Source organism: Musca autumnalis, unplaced genomic scaffold (assembly GCF_047663935.1).
Source record: "Musca autumnalis isolate F117 unplaced genomic scaffold, ASM4766393v1 scaffold_4, whole genome shotgun sequence".
Taxonomy (NCBI): domain Eukaryota; kingdom Metazoa; phylum Arthropoda; class Insecta; order Diptera; family Muscidae; genus Musca; species Musca autumnalis.
The window spans coordinates 942,356-962,705 of record NW_027411977.1 but is presented as its reverse complement, the minus strand read 5'-3'; the positions used below and the strand labels follow the sequence as shown (position 1 = coordinate 962,705).

The window sequence follows — 20,350 nt, the reverse complement described above, 5'->3', positions numbered from 1 at the left end:
GCCAAAAAAAAAAGCAAGGACGGCTGGATGAATTATTTCAAACATTTTGTGGTGAACATGATGTCGGTGAACCGTTATCCATGCCTCTGGACTTGGTTTCAATCTGACTGAAAAGTCACATTCTCCAGCCTACTTTTCCACATCTGTTTTTCCATGTCATTAATAAAATGCACCAATAAAAGGAGCAGCAAAAATGACAAAAAACCAAACGAGGACATTGCAAGTTTCCCATGAATATTTAAATTAAAAATTTTGCCGCCAAAAAAGACAGAATAAAATAAAAAAACAATCACTCATTTTGATTAGTGGAAGAAACCGTGAAATATTTTGAGATATAGGAAATATAAGTGTTTGTCGGCAATAAGTTTTCAATACTACTAAAATTAATATACTTGGCTATTGGACATATATCAAATGGCCATACAGTATGCAAAGCTCATATTCGTACACCCCTCAAATATCAATAAAATCGTTACAAACTCCATATTTTATATGAAAATAAGAAACAACTGATGGGAATTAATGTAACGAAGAAAGATTTAAAAATAAAAAAAAATAAATTTAAATTTATTCCGACATTTAGGTGTAGGTGGCGCCTGTGTGAATGGCTAAAACTTTCTTAATGATAGTAATTCCCATCAGTTGTTTCATATTTGCAAATAAAATATGGAATTAATAACGATTTTATTCATTTTTGAGGCGTGTACGGATATTAGCATTCTGTACCTATCACAGATTTGTTTCAATTTATATTACACAAAACTATTTAATGTAAATACAATTTAAAATAGATTTTGTCAGGTGTACCTATTCGAAAACACTAAACAAATACATTTTTTAGTAAGTTATGAATGTGAAACAAGAATGTCAAAATATACAATTGGAAATTTTATAGTCAAAATTTAACAAAGACGTCACATCGTATTAAGTCACCATAAAATTACATAAAAACATATGGATTTTTGCACTTAATGCAACATTTCAAAAAGAAATAAATAAACAGGGATTCATTCAAAATCATCGATATTATTTAGCGTTGGCAAGTGGAAAGTCTTCAAAAACAAATGAAGTCAGAAAAAATAACGCATTAAAAATATGATACGATAAAGTACACATTTCATTTTTCCTTAACCACGGTATTTTTTAAATACACAACTATTCTTTATTTCAAAGATAGCTCAACTGTGGCATAAAGATATATACGAACCAAAGCACTATAGGAAATTTTGACAGGTTTTGGTATTTTGTTTAATTAATATTATTAAAATCACTTTGCTTAAAGACAAGATTATAAAGTACTTAATTAGCCCACAAAAATATATAAATTATGTTCGGTCCAGCCTTTTTCGGGCTAGAGTAAAAGCTTTTTTAAAACAGTCTTTCATAGGCGGTCATATGTCAGAAAAATATGTTAAAAATGGCAGTTATCTTCGAAACAAATTCCGAAAAATTTAATAAAGTTAAATGAAGTTGAGCCAATGGGGGAATACTCCACTCAAGCAATCGAAAATGAGATTGAATCTTCAACAATAAACAAAACAAACAAAAAACAGCCGAGGCACGGGCGAATGGAGCTTTGTTAAAAACAAAAAAAAAACAAAATTCCAATAACAACCTCACAGGCAACTGTGTTGGTGTTCTTTTCAACTCACAGAATTCGAAGAATTCTTAGTTGATACGTGCTGACATGTTGCAAAATATTTTGATTTTGATGTTTCTTTGGAAAAGCCGAAAAGTGAGTGTGATTCTCATTCATATGAGAATACTAGACACTTAAAGAGTTTGGTTTTTCGCTAAAAAGGCATCATTTCAAAAACTGAGAAGCCAATTGATAATTCCCTTCGCCGGGATGAAATCATGATATTGGTAGCGATCAGTAAAATTTTGCAACACTGTCAGTTCGTTTTGAAAAACATTACTCTCTGTAATAGAGGGTAATAAATGAAGTTGAGCCAATGGGGGAATACTCCACTCAAGCAATCGAAAATTTAATAAGGGAATTTAAAATTTACCGTCAAAATTTTAGGAACATGTAATTTATCTTTCCTTACATTATAATAATTAATATTAATTAACAATTTCCCAGCAAAATTTGACGGAAGGGGTTCTTTGCGATGACGTGATTTCATATCATCTTTTGCATTGGTTCAAAGGAAGTCGTGAAAGATCCGATCTTTTCATTAGGATTTGAACCAATGCAAAGGAAGTCGTGAAAGATCCGATCTTTTCATCAGCATTTGTACCCATTCCATCGATCCAATAGAGATGATGTTTGTGTTTTTATTTACACACCTGTTTATTTTCATTTTGGTATGTTCCAGTACTGCAAAAATCTACTAATTTTTACTATTTTTCCGATAACATAAAGGAAAAATTGTTATCGTAGTAAAAATAAGTAGATTCTTGCAGTTTCTGGAACAGGCCAAAGTTGTTAGAACTGTCGTCGTGATGTTGTCTTACATTTCCTGCATATCAAACAACTAAAACTTCTAAACAATTGGTATTATATGAAGTCCCAACCATCGAGCTAAAAATAGAATCGGACTGCACACATTGCTATTTTAAAAGGTCCCTTGTCTGTTCTAAATCTGACATAGAATGAAATCAATCAAATCTCGCTTCTTGGAATGTGAAAAAAAAGTCCGAAACGAAAAGGAACAAGAATCTGAAAATAAAGAAGAAACTACTTTTGGAAAGAAACAATTAAAAATAAATTAATTAAGCATAAATGTTATTTTCCATAAAAAGTCTCTCCTCCCCGTTCGTTACATTTTGTTCTTAGAGATCCCTAAAGCAAGCCGGGTTGTAGATCCCTACATATTTCCGTCACTAAACAAAAGAGTATAAATTACCAAAATGTTGTTATAAAATAACAAAATTATAAAATAAAAGTAATTTACGAAATAAAAATACTTAAAGGAGTGCATTTGGAGTCCATGTTGAAATCTGAACTGGTGATGGGAAGATAATTGAAAAACCTTTTGTAAGATGAAAGAATATCAGTTGCGGAGAACGGAGGAAGTAATCTTTTGCGTTGCAGCGGTGGTGATTATATTGCAATTTTGGATGTAAACTTTTGAAAAACTAAACTGATAAATTAATTGTAGCTATTTCATGAATTCGTTTGAATTAATAAAGAGTTTTGTTTTTCATGAAAACCATATTTCAATACAGCATTTCCATTTTCCAAACAAGACATGAAAATTTCATGCCAAGGGGTTGGTGAAAATGACATGTCAAAGCATGGGTGAAAATGTCGTGTCAAAGCATTGGTGAAAATGACATGTCAAATCATTGGTGGAAATGACATGCCAAAGCATTGGTGGAAAGGACATGTCAACGCATTGGTTAAAATGACATGCTTAGGATCCAGAAAAGAACGTCATCTTTTGGGGTCCACGCTCATATAAAATTCATCGATGAAGATGCTAAAAAGATGACATGCTAGATCACTTGCACCCATGATTGAATGTCATCTTTGGCATCGAACATTTTGCTGGGTTTTCTTAGGTTTTCGAGAACGTGCTCATACTGCTTTTTCATTTTGTAATTTTGCCTATTAAATCATTTTTAAGATTAATTTCAATTAATTTATTTAAAAGTTGAGCTGGTAAAATTCATATTATTTATTATTGAGACTTTTTAAGCATTTAAAAAAAGACTTTTTTCTCTAAAAGGTATAGTTTTCCTGGAATCGGGCCTTCTTTTAAAAATAAACATTGGAAAATGTATATCGCATATTTAAAATTTTCGTCCAAAGTCGAAAAATACAAAAAGGCAATTTATGGGATAGTTGATATTTTTGGCACCATCTCGAATTAAAACTTGTGTAAACTATTAAAGCGTTAAATAGTAGCCTTTTCATAGCGCTCAAATGTTTTATAGGCAGGTTCTGTAGAACCCCCTTAACAAAGTTTGAATTTTAATTTGAAATTGATACAATGGATTTATTCCAAGAATTACAATTTATTTTATTATTCTTACCCAAGTTGTTGTTGTTGATTTTGACGTTGGTGGCCGAAATGTTGAGGCTGTTGTTAATGGTACTCGGTAACGTATCACCGCCGTCGATGTGATTTAATTGAATAAACTCGGCAATTTTGGCGGTATCTTCGTGACTAGCGTTTTGGAGTATAAATTTAAATTTTAGTATAAAACAGATGTTTGGTTTATTTATTGGTTGAACGAATTTGTTTAGTTGGTTCTTTTCATTTATATATGTCTATATTTCTTCTCGTTAGTAGCTCCTATTTACCGACACAATGAAACAACAATTATATTGGTAACAGTAAGACTCCAAATTCATTTGCTTGCTTCCCTCAAGTTTAGATAAGCTCTCAGACTTTGAATGGAACTTTAGTCGTGGAATGACCGAGGATAACGCCTTAAAGTCCTCAAAGAGAAATAACAACAGGGTAAAGTAAAAACTTTTGTAAACAAAACTTTATCTTTTTGGCGGATGTATCAGAAGTTATTGGCGCTTTAGATTGTGTGGGTGATGCCGAATCAGACAATGTAGCCACAGATTTTGTTGTTATTGTTCGAGAGTGTGTGTCGGAATTTCTCGACGACCAGAAAACGAGGTCAAACTAATGGATCCTTTTTGCGTCTTTGATTCCAGGGATATGCGTACCATTGACGGCACAAGTTCTGCCTCTACAGTGGAATGTATGTTGTTTGTGTTGTTACAGCACTCGCCGCCTCGAACCGGCAGAAGAGCAAGAGAAAAGATTGTTCTTTCCGTAATGTTTTTCCACTTTAGACGCACATTAAAAAACAGTTTCACTTTGATTATATATTCGGCAGTTGCTGTTGTTTGTTTGGTATGATTTTTGTTTCATAACGTGTTTTCTTATTTGCCTTTGATGTTTGTTTTCACAAAAAAAATCACAAAAAGCAGACGTCGACGACGTTTTTTATCGATTGGTGTTTGTTGTTGCTACTATGGCCGCTACGATGGAGGAATACCAATTTCCAAAACAACTTGTCGATGTAATTCAATTTGGCAAGTTCCATCCATGCCGTAGTTGATTTGTTTGTATCTTCTTTGTTTCAGACGTCGATACAGTTTTTGATTGTTTTTCTATTCAAGACGTTTTATCACTGTTTTTAGTTGTATTTAATTGTAAGTGGCTTTTTATTATTATTTTTTTCTTCTCGTGTGTTCTTATCCCTTGGAAGTTATATTGCAATTCCTAAAAATAATGAAAATATTCAAACACACGTCGTTGTTAGTGTCGCCGGTCATTGTTTCACAGATCAATTTTCATTCAAAGTATTTACTGTTCGATTGTAGACGCATTTGATTTAATCTTTGGTTACATTCCGAATAAAACGTATTAGAGACGGTTTCAAGTGTTTCAGAAGAAACGAGAATTTAGCAATTTAAAAAAAAAACAAATTTCAATGGCAAATAAAGATAGTCACTCTCAAAAACGACATCTGCAAAAAATATGTTTGCGAAAGATTGTTTAAAAGTCTTGGTTTGTGTACAAACTCGGAATTTGCCGGTAATGTATGTGTTTTGCTTTTACTCGTGTCAAGAAAGAATACATAATATTGCATAATTTGGTTTTTTTCGGTATTAGCGTTTAATTTACGACAGCTACCTTGTCCCTGTCATTATCCACAAACTGGCGAAAGGTTCCCCCTTCCTCAACTATCAACTAATCAGCTACTTATAATAATCGGGTTTAAAATTTCGACATACATATGTATGGGTGTAGTTCGGATTATTTGAATAAATAACAGAAAACAAGCTCCGAACGCTTGCATTTACACACATACATACATAGATATATAGGGGCTTTGCACTAGATTTGTTACGTTATTCCATGCAACAAATTTCGAATTGGCCTGGGAAAATTGTCTAGTACAAAAATAAATTTAGGATAATATGCACCTTAAAACGGACAAATGCACACACACACATACACTTAATAATGCACAATGTTTTTATTGGTCAACTGCAGTTTCAGATGGTAGCAGACGGTATCCGTTACTAAAATTATTATTTTTCAATTACACATTTTGTCCTTCAACACCTTTTAAACATTGCAAACTTGCAACAAATCACTTTAAGCATCCCATTTCAGGCAATAAAAACCGACTCTGTTATTGTTAAAAACGATTATCACTCGTATGCGACGACATGCGGATGCGTTGAGATACCGTATTGAAATGAGGTCAACGAGATAGTAGTAGCTCGACTCCGCCGTAATACTCGACCAAGCGTATAGCGGCATGTCGAAAATAACAAACACAAAAACTGGGGTTTGAGCTCAATACAACCTGCAACGCATCTATAGTAAGGCAACCGAACATCTTTTGAATGAGCAGCATGTTGAAAGGATTTTGCTGGCACCACACTACCCAACTCATTCCGCAATGACGAGTTTGAATAACAACAAAATTGCGAGGATTTTTGTGAGTGGGTGGGTGCAATAATGTTGTGTTTGGTTGCAAATGCAAGAAACACCCAAACAAAAAGTGAGAACTACGAAGGAAAATAGCCAGGATAGCTGGATATATGGAGTAAGTACAAACGATTGCTCCAATAAGTTCACGAACATGAGCAGTCATCATAAACCGAAGAGAAAATTAATCCACAAGTTCGCTCTTATTACAAAGAGAACTGACGATGTAAGAGAACAAATACACATTGGGATGTCTATGAAATATGGATAAATGGGCATCAAAACGCTCCCCGAACGAGGTGGCCTAGTAAACGAGAACAATAAGCTGCAGTGGAGCCCTGCAAAAAGTTTCTAAAAAAAAAAAGACATTTTGCTACCCGCCGCAACTTATGCAAAATCACGTTTACACTTTGTTGTATTTTGCGTTTTATGAAATAAATCATCTTCATCGTCATTATCCACTTCTGTTTTGCTATGACACACTTTGTTGTTGCTTTGTGTTTTATTTTACAAACCGGAAAAATTTACAATTTACGTCACACAGTAGGTACGGTACTGTGAGGCTGCTGTGATATTTGATGCCAGTGGAGGAGCTTTCCCGTTTGTTCGTTCGCTCTAATCGCTCTTTTCCTCAATTCAAATAAACACCCACAACACAGGCCACAAACATCGTATTCATACTTTACAGAACATAGCAAACACACACCTACACACATGCATGTGGAGACAATATTTGGTCTATTCCCAGCTAACATTTTTTTCCGAATTCTTTGCGAATTCGGTCAGAATCTCTGCACAAGTTGCCGATTCTGATGCCGAATTCTTTCCGAATTCGGTACAAAAGTTGTATGGACGTGTCCACCGAAATCGGAAAGAATTTTCTAAGAAAATTCTAACAAAATATTAGAGTTTCGCAAAGAATTCGGCCCGAATTCGGAAAAAAATTCTGGAAAATTCGGTGGAAAATTAAGATTTTTTGAAGAAAATCGGTCCGAATTCGGAAAGAAATTCTGGAAAAATTCGAAGAAAAGATTAGATTTTCTGGAAAAAATCTAATGAAATTCTTGGCCGCTAACGCCTTTGATATTGACACACAACACAGAACGAATCCCCAACTCAGAAACAATTCTCTTTTAATGCGCTATTTATGGATGATTCTAATTTCATACGTCCTAATGATTTTCCCTGTTGTAATAGTAGAAGAATGTGCACGAGTATGTTAAAGCTATCAACACTAGCTTGAATTATTATATTTTGCATTTATATTAAAACAATTCAAAAACTGTATATGCGAATTTTATAAAAAATCACTTTGTTTTTCGACAACAATCGAACAAAAAGATCCCTTAGAAAATCGATTAGAAATCGGAACGAATTCGGAACGAGATTCTTAAGGATCTTCAGAAAATGTGCAGAGATTCTTAAAAAAAAGTTTTAGAAAATCGGTGCAATTTCTAGAAAAATATTAGAGAAATCGACAAATTTCTAAAAAATATTCAGAAAATCTCGGAAAAAAATCGGAATTCAGAGCCCTCGGAAAAAATTGTTAGCTGGGTTGTTGTTGGAATTTTGCAGTGTTGTTGCCTCAGCAGCGGTGGCTGCTGCTGCTTCTGCTTCTGAACAAACAAATCAAACTGAGAGACCCCAGCTCATAATAGTTCTGTAGCTTCGTACTACACCATAAACGACCCTGAACTCGAATAAAAAGAAACGACTCCAACAACAATAATAGCAATAATAATAGTGGAGAAACATGAAATAATGCGCGTTTGTTTTATTGAATTCAGTGGAAAGACAAATTTGCAAATGAAAAGCAATACAAATTTAATAAAAGTGCAAAATAAACGAATTTCAACGTCAAACATAATGAAGAATGAATGTAAAATTATGTAGAATTTCTATAAACTCCAAAAGATGACTGATATAATAGGTAAACATACATATTACAATGAAAAGTTTTCGTATATTTCGTTGAAAATTATGATTTATTCAGTTTGTGTGTGTGTGTGTGTGTGAGGAGGCTGTTTTTGTCTCAAATATGTTGTGTGTCAATCACTAATATCTGAAAATCGGACAAATCTCTATCTAATTAATATTTTGTAATATATTTAAGAAAAATAGCTGAAATTATGGAACTGTAACTCTCAAAATTATATTTTTAACGATTTTGGCATAGAATCAAAGTCAATCAAAATATACTCCATGTGCGAATTGATTTATTGATTATATTAAATACCTGAAGTAGTCTTTAAAATAGATTTTTGGCTCCGTCCACATTTGATTTAGATTTTTTAGCAATCTGCCAGTAGGTATATACAGTGAATGTCGAAAATATTCGGTTTTCAATTTCACCAATAATAACACCTCAGAATTTTAGAAGCCCATGCCCAATATCCAATAAAACAAATACCTAAAAAAATTTTGGTCCTGTGGCAATTAAAAAGTGTATGTAGCATGTATCCATGGCAACCCTATAAGCGAGAATAACAAAGAAAACGTTGTTAACCCTGTTTTCTATGCGTCAAAAAATTCGGTTTTTGTAACTTTTGTTAAATATTTTGCCAAAAAACCGGCCATTATCGAACTTTTTCTGCAATATTAGTATACATTTTAATAATTGCGAACAGAATCTTTGTTCCTGTGTGCAAAAATATTATATTTTATAGCAAATTATTAAAATTTAACGCTAAGGAAAAACGCTATCCTCGAAAAGGGAAAACTGATCATATTTCTTTATAAAAACAGCAGAAATAAAAGTAAATTTTGCTTATTTTTGAATATTTAGTCGAATGTAGTTGAAATAATGTGCAAAAGTCACGAAAATATAGAAATAATCGATTTCGTGAAACACACAAGCCAGCCAAAACCATGATCTGGGAGGGAAGGTAGAGGAACCTCCTGAAAAATTACGGCTAAACCGCCCTTAATTTTCTTGAAATTGATCACTGAGTCCTAAATAACTTTCAGAAGATAGAAAATATGCACTTACTTTCCAAAAAAATCGTAAGGATAAAGCCTTTCATGATGCACACAAAATTAGCACTGTTATCTGGCTAGCTCCTTGCAAACGATCGTCCAAGTAGTTATTTTATTTTTTGTGTAATAATATTTTTAATCTGGGAAGTGAAATTTCAATCAACATAAAACGCCTTTTTCTCGAAACGGAATTTTTTTGAGATGTGCCACTCTTCGAGTAAATGAGCGATATGTAACCAAAAAGCTAGTGTGTTAAAATTGGAATGGCTATGCAAACGATATGATATGGGGTTAGTTATTTAAGGAGACTACATCATCGACAGATACAAATATACTGAAAAGCCTAGCTAGACGGGACAAGAAGACTTCTATCATATCAATGAGTACACCCCGATTCGTATTAGCTCAATGATATGGGATGCGAACAACGACTTATAGAGAAGTTTTACATGGCTGAAATACTCAGGAAATGTCGCCAACATTACTGAGGGGTATTTTGCCACCGTTGAAAAACGTTTGATGTTCCCTGGCCGGGGAATCGAATCCACGACCCTCATTCAGCGTGCAAAGCGGCTGTGCATACCATTGTACTACGGTGGCACCCATATATACAAACACCACTAAGCCATAAAAGGCCAAAAATATGCACTTTTTATTGAGCTCAAAGATTTGGGCTCCGAAACAACAGATGAAAAACCAACTTCAAGAATCCTTACATTTTAACTTTTGGCATTTATTGCATTTTGAAGGGTTGCAAAAATCTTCGATTTTTTCATACATCAGCGGGTTTACACAATATAGGCCTATGCATTTGGAGCATGTTGTGTGATGTTGTCCGCATATAGTTATATTTCCATGGTTTAAATATTAAAAACAGTGTTACTAACCTTAAGCTATTACAGTTTGATATATTACAGAAAATATGATAAAGTGCAGGAAATATAGGCTGACTTCCGAAACGTCAGTTGCTTTGTTGTCATGAAACAAATCTCATAAAATTAGGCGTTCTTAAATTGAGTTCCCCACTACAGCAATTTTATAAAATTACTCTAGTATGGAACTCGATCTAAGAACGCCTAATATTATGAGATTTGTTCCATGACAACGAAGCAACTGACGTAAGATATGCCAATATATTAGTAAAATAGCGAAGTCTTTTTTCAATGAAATTTGCTAGTAAAGAATTTGGGATGCCGTATGAATTTAAAATGTTTACTTGATCTTTCCTTCAAATATCACAAACTGGTTTTGCTTCAAAATTGATTAAACGTTTTAATTTTCGTGGAAAATTAAAAAAAAAAAACTCTTGGTAAACAACTCAAAACAGACCTCTGGACAAACTTAATAATTCATACACATGACACAGAATGACTTCCTAACATAAACATATCGAAATTTCTGAGATATCGAACAGCAAATATAGCATAGATGTCAGTTTCATTTTGAAAACATTGTTCTCAGAATAAATACAAAGGGTGATAGGAAGTTAAGCCACGGAAAACTATTCTAGACTTAAACAATCAATTTCCGATAAGTAAAAAATTATGAACTGTGAGAGCGTCGATAAGAAATCAAACAGTAAATATGTTGGCAGCAATCGCGAGACGCGCTGTTAATAGTCTGTCTCATTGGCAGAGCATTTATTTACACTTTTGTAGCCAACCCGGCAGACAGACAAACATTTGTTGGCACGCATACAAAACACTATCGAATAGCACAACAACAATAATCACCCACCACTGAACTCAATGAACAGAACAGATCGAAGAGAACTGCTTCGAACCGGTAGTAAACGCGATAGGGCTACAATCAGTGACAATAGACGACGCACGTCCCAAAAGCTATGCAATGATAAAATAATCGCAGCCAATAATTCACATGCACTTCGAACGATGGAACGCTTCAATGAAACGTGAATTTTTTGCCAATGTCGGAAGAATTCGCGGTCTCACAAAAACACACACACACACACACACCTATATAATAGGTCGGTGTAAGAGCTCAGGAATATAAACAAACTCGCGAAGACAATAATCGTGTAGACCGTTAATAGACTAGCCGTCGCGTCGCGTTATGTTCGTCTGACACTAAGCTCGAATATGAACTGAAACGTGACGTTAGCAGACAGTGCAATGCAACCCCAACACGACAGCTGAAAACAAAGGCAGACATACACTCTCTCCCAAGCAGCTTAAAAGTAAACAATGGGTGAATCGGGTTGAAGGTGGTGGTGGATTGGAGCTTTGTGTACAGTGTACACAGAGAGGGCAAATGACGAAAAAGAACGAACAAAAATATACCACCAAATGAAAAAGTATTGCTGTCTCAGAACAACTAACCATAAACAATAACAGGGAGACCGATAATAAAAACCGATGTCGAATAGCTCATAGTTCTTCTCTAGAGTCTAGTCTGTTTTGGCATAGCCCCCACATTAAGCCAATTTAAATAAAATTTAACGCATTTTAGCACATTGGGTTCTGAATGTTCAAATTTAGTTTGTATAGGCATCTTAATTACAACCAACCACCAATACAACCACTTAAGGGGTGACGACACCCACTTGTAAGTTTCAGGATATCGAAATTCCCTGAGATACAACCACTTAAGGGGTGACGACACCCACTTGTAAGTTTCAGGATATCGAAATTCCCTGAGATACAACCACTTAAGGGGTGACGACACCCACTTGTAAGTTTCAGGATATCGAAATTCCCTGAGATACAACCACTTAAGGGGTGACGACACCCACTTGTAAGTTTCAGGATATCGAAATTCCCTGAGATACAACCACTTAAGGGGTGACGACACCCACTTGTAAGTTTCAGGATATCGAAATTCCCTGAGATATGAGCGTTGAAAGGGAAATTTTAACGCATGTTTCTCGAAAAAGTATTTTTGAATAAGGTGCCAACTTACCTCGAAAACTAGTGAACCGATTGCCATATATATTTTGTGGGCTTATCGATGACTTCAAAATATAGTACTTCACCAATATTTTTTAATAATTCTTTTGTCGGTTATATGGCCAAATTTTCGATCTTTCAGTTATAAATAAGCCCACGAAAATATATCAAAAAGCTTTAAAAAAAACCCACCAAACTACCTAATATTTTCAAAAAAAAAAAATCAGTATATTAAAGATGTGCTGAAAAAAATCTACAAATCAAGTTTTGCAGTTTTTATGAAAAACTGTTTTTATTGGGATTTACAATTGTGGGTCGGTCACCATTTGACCCCGACATGTATAATTCGTTATAAGCAGGTTCGACTGTATAATAAGTATACGTGTCCTTTACAATGTGGCATAGGATTTACAAATCCAAGACCTTCTATCCTACCACAATCGTCGCTCATAAATGGCACACTTACAATTTAACATAGTACGTACGGATTTCTACGCAAAATCTGACACGAATTCTCTTTGTTCCTCTCTTTGTTGACCAACTCCTAAAAATGTTGATTTAGTTTTATTTAAGAGTCTGATTTTAAGAATACAACCATTTCACTTTTTTACTATAAGAGAAAAATAGCTTGCGTAAGGTCAGAATAAAGGATAGACGTAAGTAAAGTAAAACAATTTAAATATTACGAATTTCTTAAATAAGACACTGCAGAATGCAAAATATTGAAAATATAATTTTCAATGCAAAGACAATTCGAATATCTTTCATAAGCTTTTCCAGAAGGAAAATATAAGAGTTTAAAAAAGGAATCACTGATTAATTATTTCTAAACTTATTGTACAAAATGTGTCATAAATAGACGGATTCCACCAACGTTTGTGTCAGCGAAAGCTGCACTGAGAAACGAGTGCATGATTTTTAATTTTTAGATAGTTTAGTACAATATGTACATATATTAGAGTGACCCAAAAAACAAACAAAAAATTATTTCCTACCCCCCAAATTTTTTCCATTTGATCCTTATATATAGACAGCGGAATCCTATGCAAATACATATATGGGCCTAATAAAACGAAGTAGGCCCAGAAATTTTTGCATATCGTGCATATTTTGACATATTTGCCTAAAATGAGCATATGCAAAAATATATATAAGGATTTGTGGTCTAAAAATCCCACCAAAATGGCTGAAATGTGGTAAGTCTTCGTTAGGGGTAAGCAACTTTACACCTGAAATTTGTCCGCATGGGTCCATGTTTTCATATAGCCCCCATAGAACGGTACCTCCCGATTTCCGATATTTTGAAGGTTGTGGCCTCAACATCACACTTAAATGGCTGCCATTTTGTATAAAATCTTCGTTGGGGGTATAAAACTTACCACCTGAAATTTCTCGGTATAGGTTCACGACATCATATAGCCCGCATAGAGCGGTACCTCCGGATTTCTGGTATTTTAAAGGTTGTGGCCTTCTTCCTTGGGGGTACAAAACTTTCCACCTGAAATTTATGGGTATAGGTCCACGCCTTCATATACCCCCCATAGAACGGCACCACCGGATTTTTGGTATTTAGAAGGTTGTGGCCTCAATATCTCTCCGAAATGGGTGAAATTTGGTGTTAAGTCTCCCTTGGGGGTATAAAACTTTTCACTTGAAATTTGTCGGTATAGGTCCACGATTTCATATAGCCCCCATAGAGCGGTACCTGCCGATTTTCGGTATTTTGAAAGTTGTATCCTCAATATCCCACCGAAATGACTGAAATTTGGTATTTAGTCTTCGTTGGGGGTATAAAACTTTCCACCTGAAACTTGTTGGTATAGATCCACGTCTTCATATAGCCCCCATAGAACGATACCTCCCGATTTTCGGTATTTTGAAGGTTGTGGCCTCAATATCCCTCCAAAATGGCTGAAATTTGGTATTATGTCTTCCTTGGGGGTAAACAACTTTCCACCTAAAATTTGTCGGTTTAGGTTCAAGCCTTCATATAGCCCCCATAGAACGATACCTCCCGATTTTCGGTATTTTAAAGGTTGAGGCTGTGGTTATACATTTCTCTATTTTATTGACTTGTCAGAAAAGAATTTTAAACAGAAAAATTTTACATACACAGTTTTGTACCTATTATTGAAATATTTGTTACATTAGATAATAAGTAAAATGTATAAATTTTGCATATGCAAAAATTTATGCATTTTGCATATGTCATATGTTTCGACTGTAATATAATCAGAAGCCAAAAATATGCCCAAATGTTGGCATGAATCGGACCGAAAATAGGGGTTGCATAAAACTCCACTGTCTACTTATACATAAAATTTTATGGCGATCGGTTAATGTTAACCCATTCCAACCTAGCGATCTTTGTTTCCATAGTAATTTGTATGGGGCCCAATGCGCATTTTCACCAAAATTGTCTAAATTGTCTAAATTTCACAATTTTGAAAATAGGATCGGATTTTGATATAGCTCCAATATGCATATTTGGTCGATTTTGGACCCTATATAGCTATATCAAAATCTGATTCGATTTTCAATTTTTTAAAAACGGGAATATGACCTACCTCACCACATTTTCACATAAATTGATTTTATGTGAATTGTCTGTATGTTTGTCTGAGTGCATTATAGCTTTTTCTAAAGACTACAATTTACTCAAAGCCATACACAGCAAAGGCAAACAGAGTAAACATTAAAGAACCCAAAAGAGCATCTATTCAATATTCTGGCGAAAAAATGTTCAAAAGATTTTAGAATGAATCATCATCATCACTTGCCATAAAAAAGCATAGTAGCCGATGATTGCATCAGCGCAACGTCAGAGCAGTCAACAGTCGCATTTTTTTCGTTGCAACATTCGCATTCAGGTTTAATTGTGGATGTAAGATTTTTGTTTAGTTACAGCTTTTTTTACGAATACATACAATGAAAAGTAAGAAATTGCTGTTGCCAGCATTTGCACAGTGGGACATTTGTGTTTAAATATTTATAACATTGAGATATACGTCTGTACTCACGTTTCCGGTTAATTAGGATTAATTTTTACCTGTAATAAAAAAATGAAAATTAGTTAAACGCAGAAACGAATATGACTTTTCAATATAGTTATAATTGAAAACGATGTTTGATTAGTTTTTCTGAACACAATTCTATCAATAAAGGCAAACATTTTGAAATAAACTGAAGCTTAATCTTATGTTATAGCATAGAAAGATACATTATTATAAGAAGAACATCTCCTTTATAACATGACTCCAAAGTTTGGAACGCACTTTTGACAAATAATTTCACGTCTACAAATCTCCCAATGTGCCAAATGTAAATATGTGCAGTCATATTCTAAGGAATTTGGTCAATGTATCCAACAAAAAAGGAAAACAAACAGAAAATAAAATTGGCGCAAAGATTTGTGAGGTAAGACAGAGGAAGAGTCGAACGATGTACATTATGACATAAGAGGACAGAAAATGCAGAGTTAAGAGATAGAGCGAGGGATGTAATGTGAAATGGACAACAACAAAATTTTTACGGCAACCACTTACATTCCACAAGACGATTCTCTTTGCAGTGCCATCCATTCTAACAAAGTCACCACGTGGGGAATTTTGAATGCGTTGGAGAGATAAAGAGAAGCAACCCTCAAAAGAATGCACAATATATGTACGACGTACATATTTACATTATTAATGAAATTCAATGGAGATCTGGACACAACAATATGAAAATTCTACAGATTCTGTGACAGCAGAGAACACCGAATACCGTGAATGTTTGACCCAACCTGTCATGTTATGTTAATACTCGAGTGAAGGAGCAACAACCGTCATACGTTGCATCTTCTTACCAATTTATAGCTCATGCCACTCCCTTGTTAGAGAACCCACACATTTATATCGCCCTTGCCCCTTGGCCCACATAATTAAGTAGGTGACCCGTAATATGTCGGTAGAAGCAATGAACGACAGCAGGTAGTAGCAACGAACGACTGTTTGTCCCAAAATATTGTCAAACACTCTGTTAGGTGGCAGGTGGCGAACATTGTTGTTGGAGTTAAAGGTGCGTTCGTTGATAGGAGTGCAATCAAGGATTCACACCAAACAGGCGTATACCAGTCGTAACTGAGTGTCTCTTCATTGTCAGTCACATTGTGTTTGCGTAATGTTCACCAAATGAAATTGCGTAAAAAATCGAGTCTTTTATGGATTATGAATGTACATACAAACATTCGTTCTGTATACATTCATATATGTACATATAAGAGTAAATATGGAATAAAATAAATATTATTGAAATATTCTATTAATTTACACCGAACTAACGACATTTAGTGAAACAAACTGGAATATGATACAAAAGGACAAAAAGTCTTACAGCGTGTTTTTGTAAAAATGCTTGCCTGTCACACGAACCGTTCGTACTAAAACTTATACGTTCAACATTTGGTTCTTGTAAAATTTTACGAACCATTCGTTTTTATCTAAAAGCTTTCGTCTATTTCATAAAAGCTTTTATATTTCAGGGTTTCCATGATACTTATTTTGTGAATTTTGCATAGGCATCTGCACGTAAAATGTGCTACTTGATGGCAACCCCGATAAACAGATGACAAACAAAAAACAAGAAAAAAATTTAATCAAATTTGTCCAAAAATTATTGTGATAATATGAAGAAACGGATGTACATATACGTGTGTGCTTCTATGGAAATAAAATTGCATTCCCTTCCAGTTTTCGTGTGTTTTGTGCCATTTATTACTCAAATTATTTAATTTTCATTCAAAACGATGGGTCTTTTCCATTCGTTTATTTTTGACGTATTCGTTCGTCTGATTTTGTTACGAAAACCAAAAAAATACGAAAATAAAAAGCTTTCATTTGTTTGTCACACGAATACAAACGTCAACCGCTATGAAAACCAAATTGTGTCTTCGTTCATTTACAAAAACACGCTGTTAGAAATGCATGTAATACAACTTTCATGGAAATACTTAGGATATGGCGTATATATAACATAAACTCTTGTGAAATTTATGTAACGTATACGCTTACAAACACTCTTTCGGCAGAATCAACATACATATGTATGTAGGTACATATAGTTATTTCTAGAGTTCTGTAAATTTAGTTCAAATGAAGGATCTAGTTCACTACAAAGTCAATGTCACTGATACTTTTGGGACCTGGGACAGTGAACTAGGAACTAAATTTCCCAAATCTAATAGTTACATACATATCGCTCATTTACTCAAAGATTGGCATAACTCAAAAAATGCGTTTTTTGAGTTAACAACTGCTATGTTTTTACGACTCTAAAACGCAATGAGTTGAAGCTTATTTTCTAGGCATAAATCAACAATAGAGTTTTCTAAGTTTATTAAGTATTAAAACATGTCAAATCATGTTTGCACAGAAGTTTAGCACTGATATCTGGCTAGCTCTTTACCAAAGCTGGTCCAAGTGATTATTTTAGTTTTTATGCTGGGAAATCAATCCCTAATTTAAAACGCGTTTTTCTCGAAACTTGATTTTTTGAGATGTGTCATTCTTTAGTAAATGAGTGGTATGTTGCTATTTTTTACTTTTCACTGAAAGTTGCATCTTTATCTATAGAACACTTTAAAATCGAAAAGAGCTTCATAAAAGCTGAAGTTTATTGATTAATGTTGAATACATTATCGTCAATATTCGGTTTAAAACGTATTACCTCCGTTTTGTCTGCGTTTATTTCTACGAACATATTCATTAATTAATCCAGGACTTCATTCCATTTATTTGTACAAATTGGCTTCGATTCTCTAAATAACTTTTCATTATATGTGACATACTTCCTCTGAAGCCATAAAACTTAAGCTTTTCTAAAAGGATCCTATGATCAACGAGATCAAACGGCTTAGAAAAATCATAAAATATTGCCGCTACACCTTTGGCACCATCATCCAATCCATTACAAATTGTTCCTATCACATTTACACAAGCTTCTTCTATTTTCTCAATCCACAGTTGCAAACGAAACAAACACAAGTAAGAAAATACACATACACAACATGTAGACAAAAATTTAAAAACTGACCCATACAAGTCCTTAAACGGAGTGGTCCAATATAGTCAATATCCGGACATAATTCGAGTCTGTAAAAATAGTACGATGTACAACGTTTGTACCAAATCGGTTTCTCCATTTGAGGATTATCTTACGTACTACTCAGTTTAGTTGGTGCCGACAGGATTTCTTCGAGCTTTTGGGTTATTATCTTAGGAAGGGTGGACTTGGGGTCTAAAACCATTATTTCGATGAGGCACAATTTTGGTCATAAAGTCTTTGGCCTAAAGTCTGAGGATATAAAAAATACGTTGAGGATGGCTGTTGCCAATATGTACCAACAAAACATATGATAGTGTGGTTGCTCGTGTGCGCAACCTGGATCCTACTCTTTGAGTACTCCCACTCGCGGGTAAAATCGAGCAAATCGGACCTCAAGGTACACTACATCGGTATATCCTGGAAATGAAGGATAAAGAAGTATCTACAAAAATGTAAAGGATGGCTAAAATATCCTAACAAAAGTCATAACGTTTCAAAAAGATCTGTGAATTTTTACTACATACGAACTTTTCCAATTGAAAATTTAAATAAGTCGAAATTACTTATTCCGTTATTCTAGTCTTAAGCACAGCAGATTTGATTAGAATAATTCTTTCATCTTAGAATGATTTGCAATATTTTTTCCCCCGATCGTCATCAAGAAATGATGCTCTAAAGCAATTTGGTAGAACAACATGTGTCAGAGCATTTGTTAACTGTCACAATCATGCTGTGTTACAAGAGGATTCAAAATTCAAAATCTTGTTTAAAGTTTCGCATGTTTCGTACATGTGTAAATTTCCTTATATGCATCCATTGAAAACAAAACCATCGCTTTCAACGGGCAGGGAAATAAAGGATTTGGAAATCTTTGACTTCGTTTTAACCGTTACTGCACCGTAATTCTTGCTCTTCCCTGTTTGTCTGACAAAGAAATGCTCTGGACATGTGTAGAAGACAAGCATATAATGGTCATTAAGATGTGTCATAAAAGTCATGTCTACACAATTTTTGCCACTATTGAGCAGGATTCAAATATCTACAAATAGGACGACCGGACATTTCATTGCCATCAGTCGTAGACAGGGAATGGGCGTGATGTGTATACAGGCGGACAATGTTTAGCATGGCATCTAAAATGCAATAACACTAGAGATGTTCCACAGGAAAGGAAGGAAGTCTTCCTCCACAATTATACAATGTTTAAAGGACACGTAAATATCAACGATAACGCCATTTAGCAATTATAAATTGTAGTAGAGATAAGTATAAATTGAATTTTCATCAATCTCATGATAAATGTATTTATATACTCAATTACACTATCTTACTCGCTAGTCTGATTGTTTCCATGTGGCTCAATGGTTATTAAATAAAATAATTTAATGGCCAGATAACTACGCCGCGTCATCCGGCACTCAGGTATATCTAGTTAATTGAATTCTGGAACAACACCTCTGTTTGCAGATTTAAAATGAATTAGCCAATATGTTAGCAGCAAGGATAGAAAGTTATTAAGTAATTTTAATATTTCTATCTGCAGAACCCTACACGCGCCCACAACAGACTATTTTTCGAATATGTACACTGTACAAGTTCCGATACTGTCGAAAGGACTTGTAGGGGCTCAAATTCTACAGAGTAGATTTTGAACCAAAATATATTGTCGAACAAAGACGGACAACAATATGACTATGCACAACTACAACAAACACAACAAGTATTCTGACGATACTTACGTTTTGTTGATTGCAAACTAAAGAAAACACACAATCTGATTTCAAATTCAATTTCTTTGACGCTGTCGGTCAATTTATTAACATTTATTTAAATTCAGAAAGGTTTTAAAAATGAGTTTTCACAAATTATTGATCAGACGATCCGCACTTGTAAACTTCAAGAAGAAGAGTAATTTTCCCTTGCAAGAGATGGGAGTATCGACGATGATAAAGACTTATCGAGTTCGAT

The 20,350-nt window shown here is 34.3% G+C and overlaps 1 protein-coding gene across 33 annotated transcripts in view; it reads right to left on the bottom strand.

The window, feature by feature from the left end:
• Positions 1-20,350, bottom strand: part of Eip63E (cyclin dependent kinase Eip63E) — a 263,968-nt gene that overhangs the window by 164,111 nt on the left and 79,507 nt on the right. For 2 of the 33 annotated variants that reach the window (XM_073982747.1, XM_073982757.1), the window contains exons 1-2: positions 11,091-11,498; positions 3,985-5,195 (exon numbers count right to left, since the gene is read on the bottom strand). The exons of 13 other annotated variants lie outside the window; for them this stretch is intronic. The gene's annotated coding sequence lies outside the window, so the exon portion shown is untranslated. Of the gene's footprint in view, positions 1-3,984; positions 5,196-5,283; positions 5,308-5,934; positions 6,310-8,356; positions 8,479-9,405; positions 9,660-11,040; positions 11,563-20,350 lie in introns of those variants that run through there. 18 more of the 33 variants (XM_073982745.1, XM_073982756.1, XM_073982750.1 and 15 more) reach the window with 14 other exon arrangements.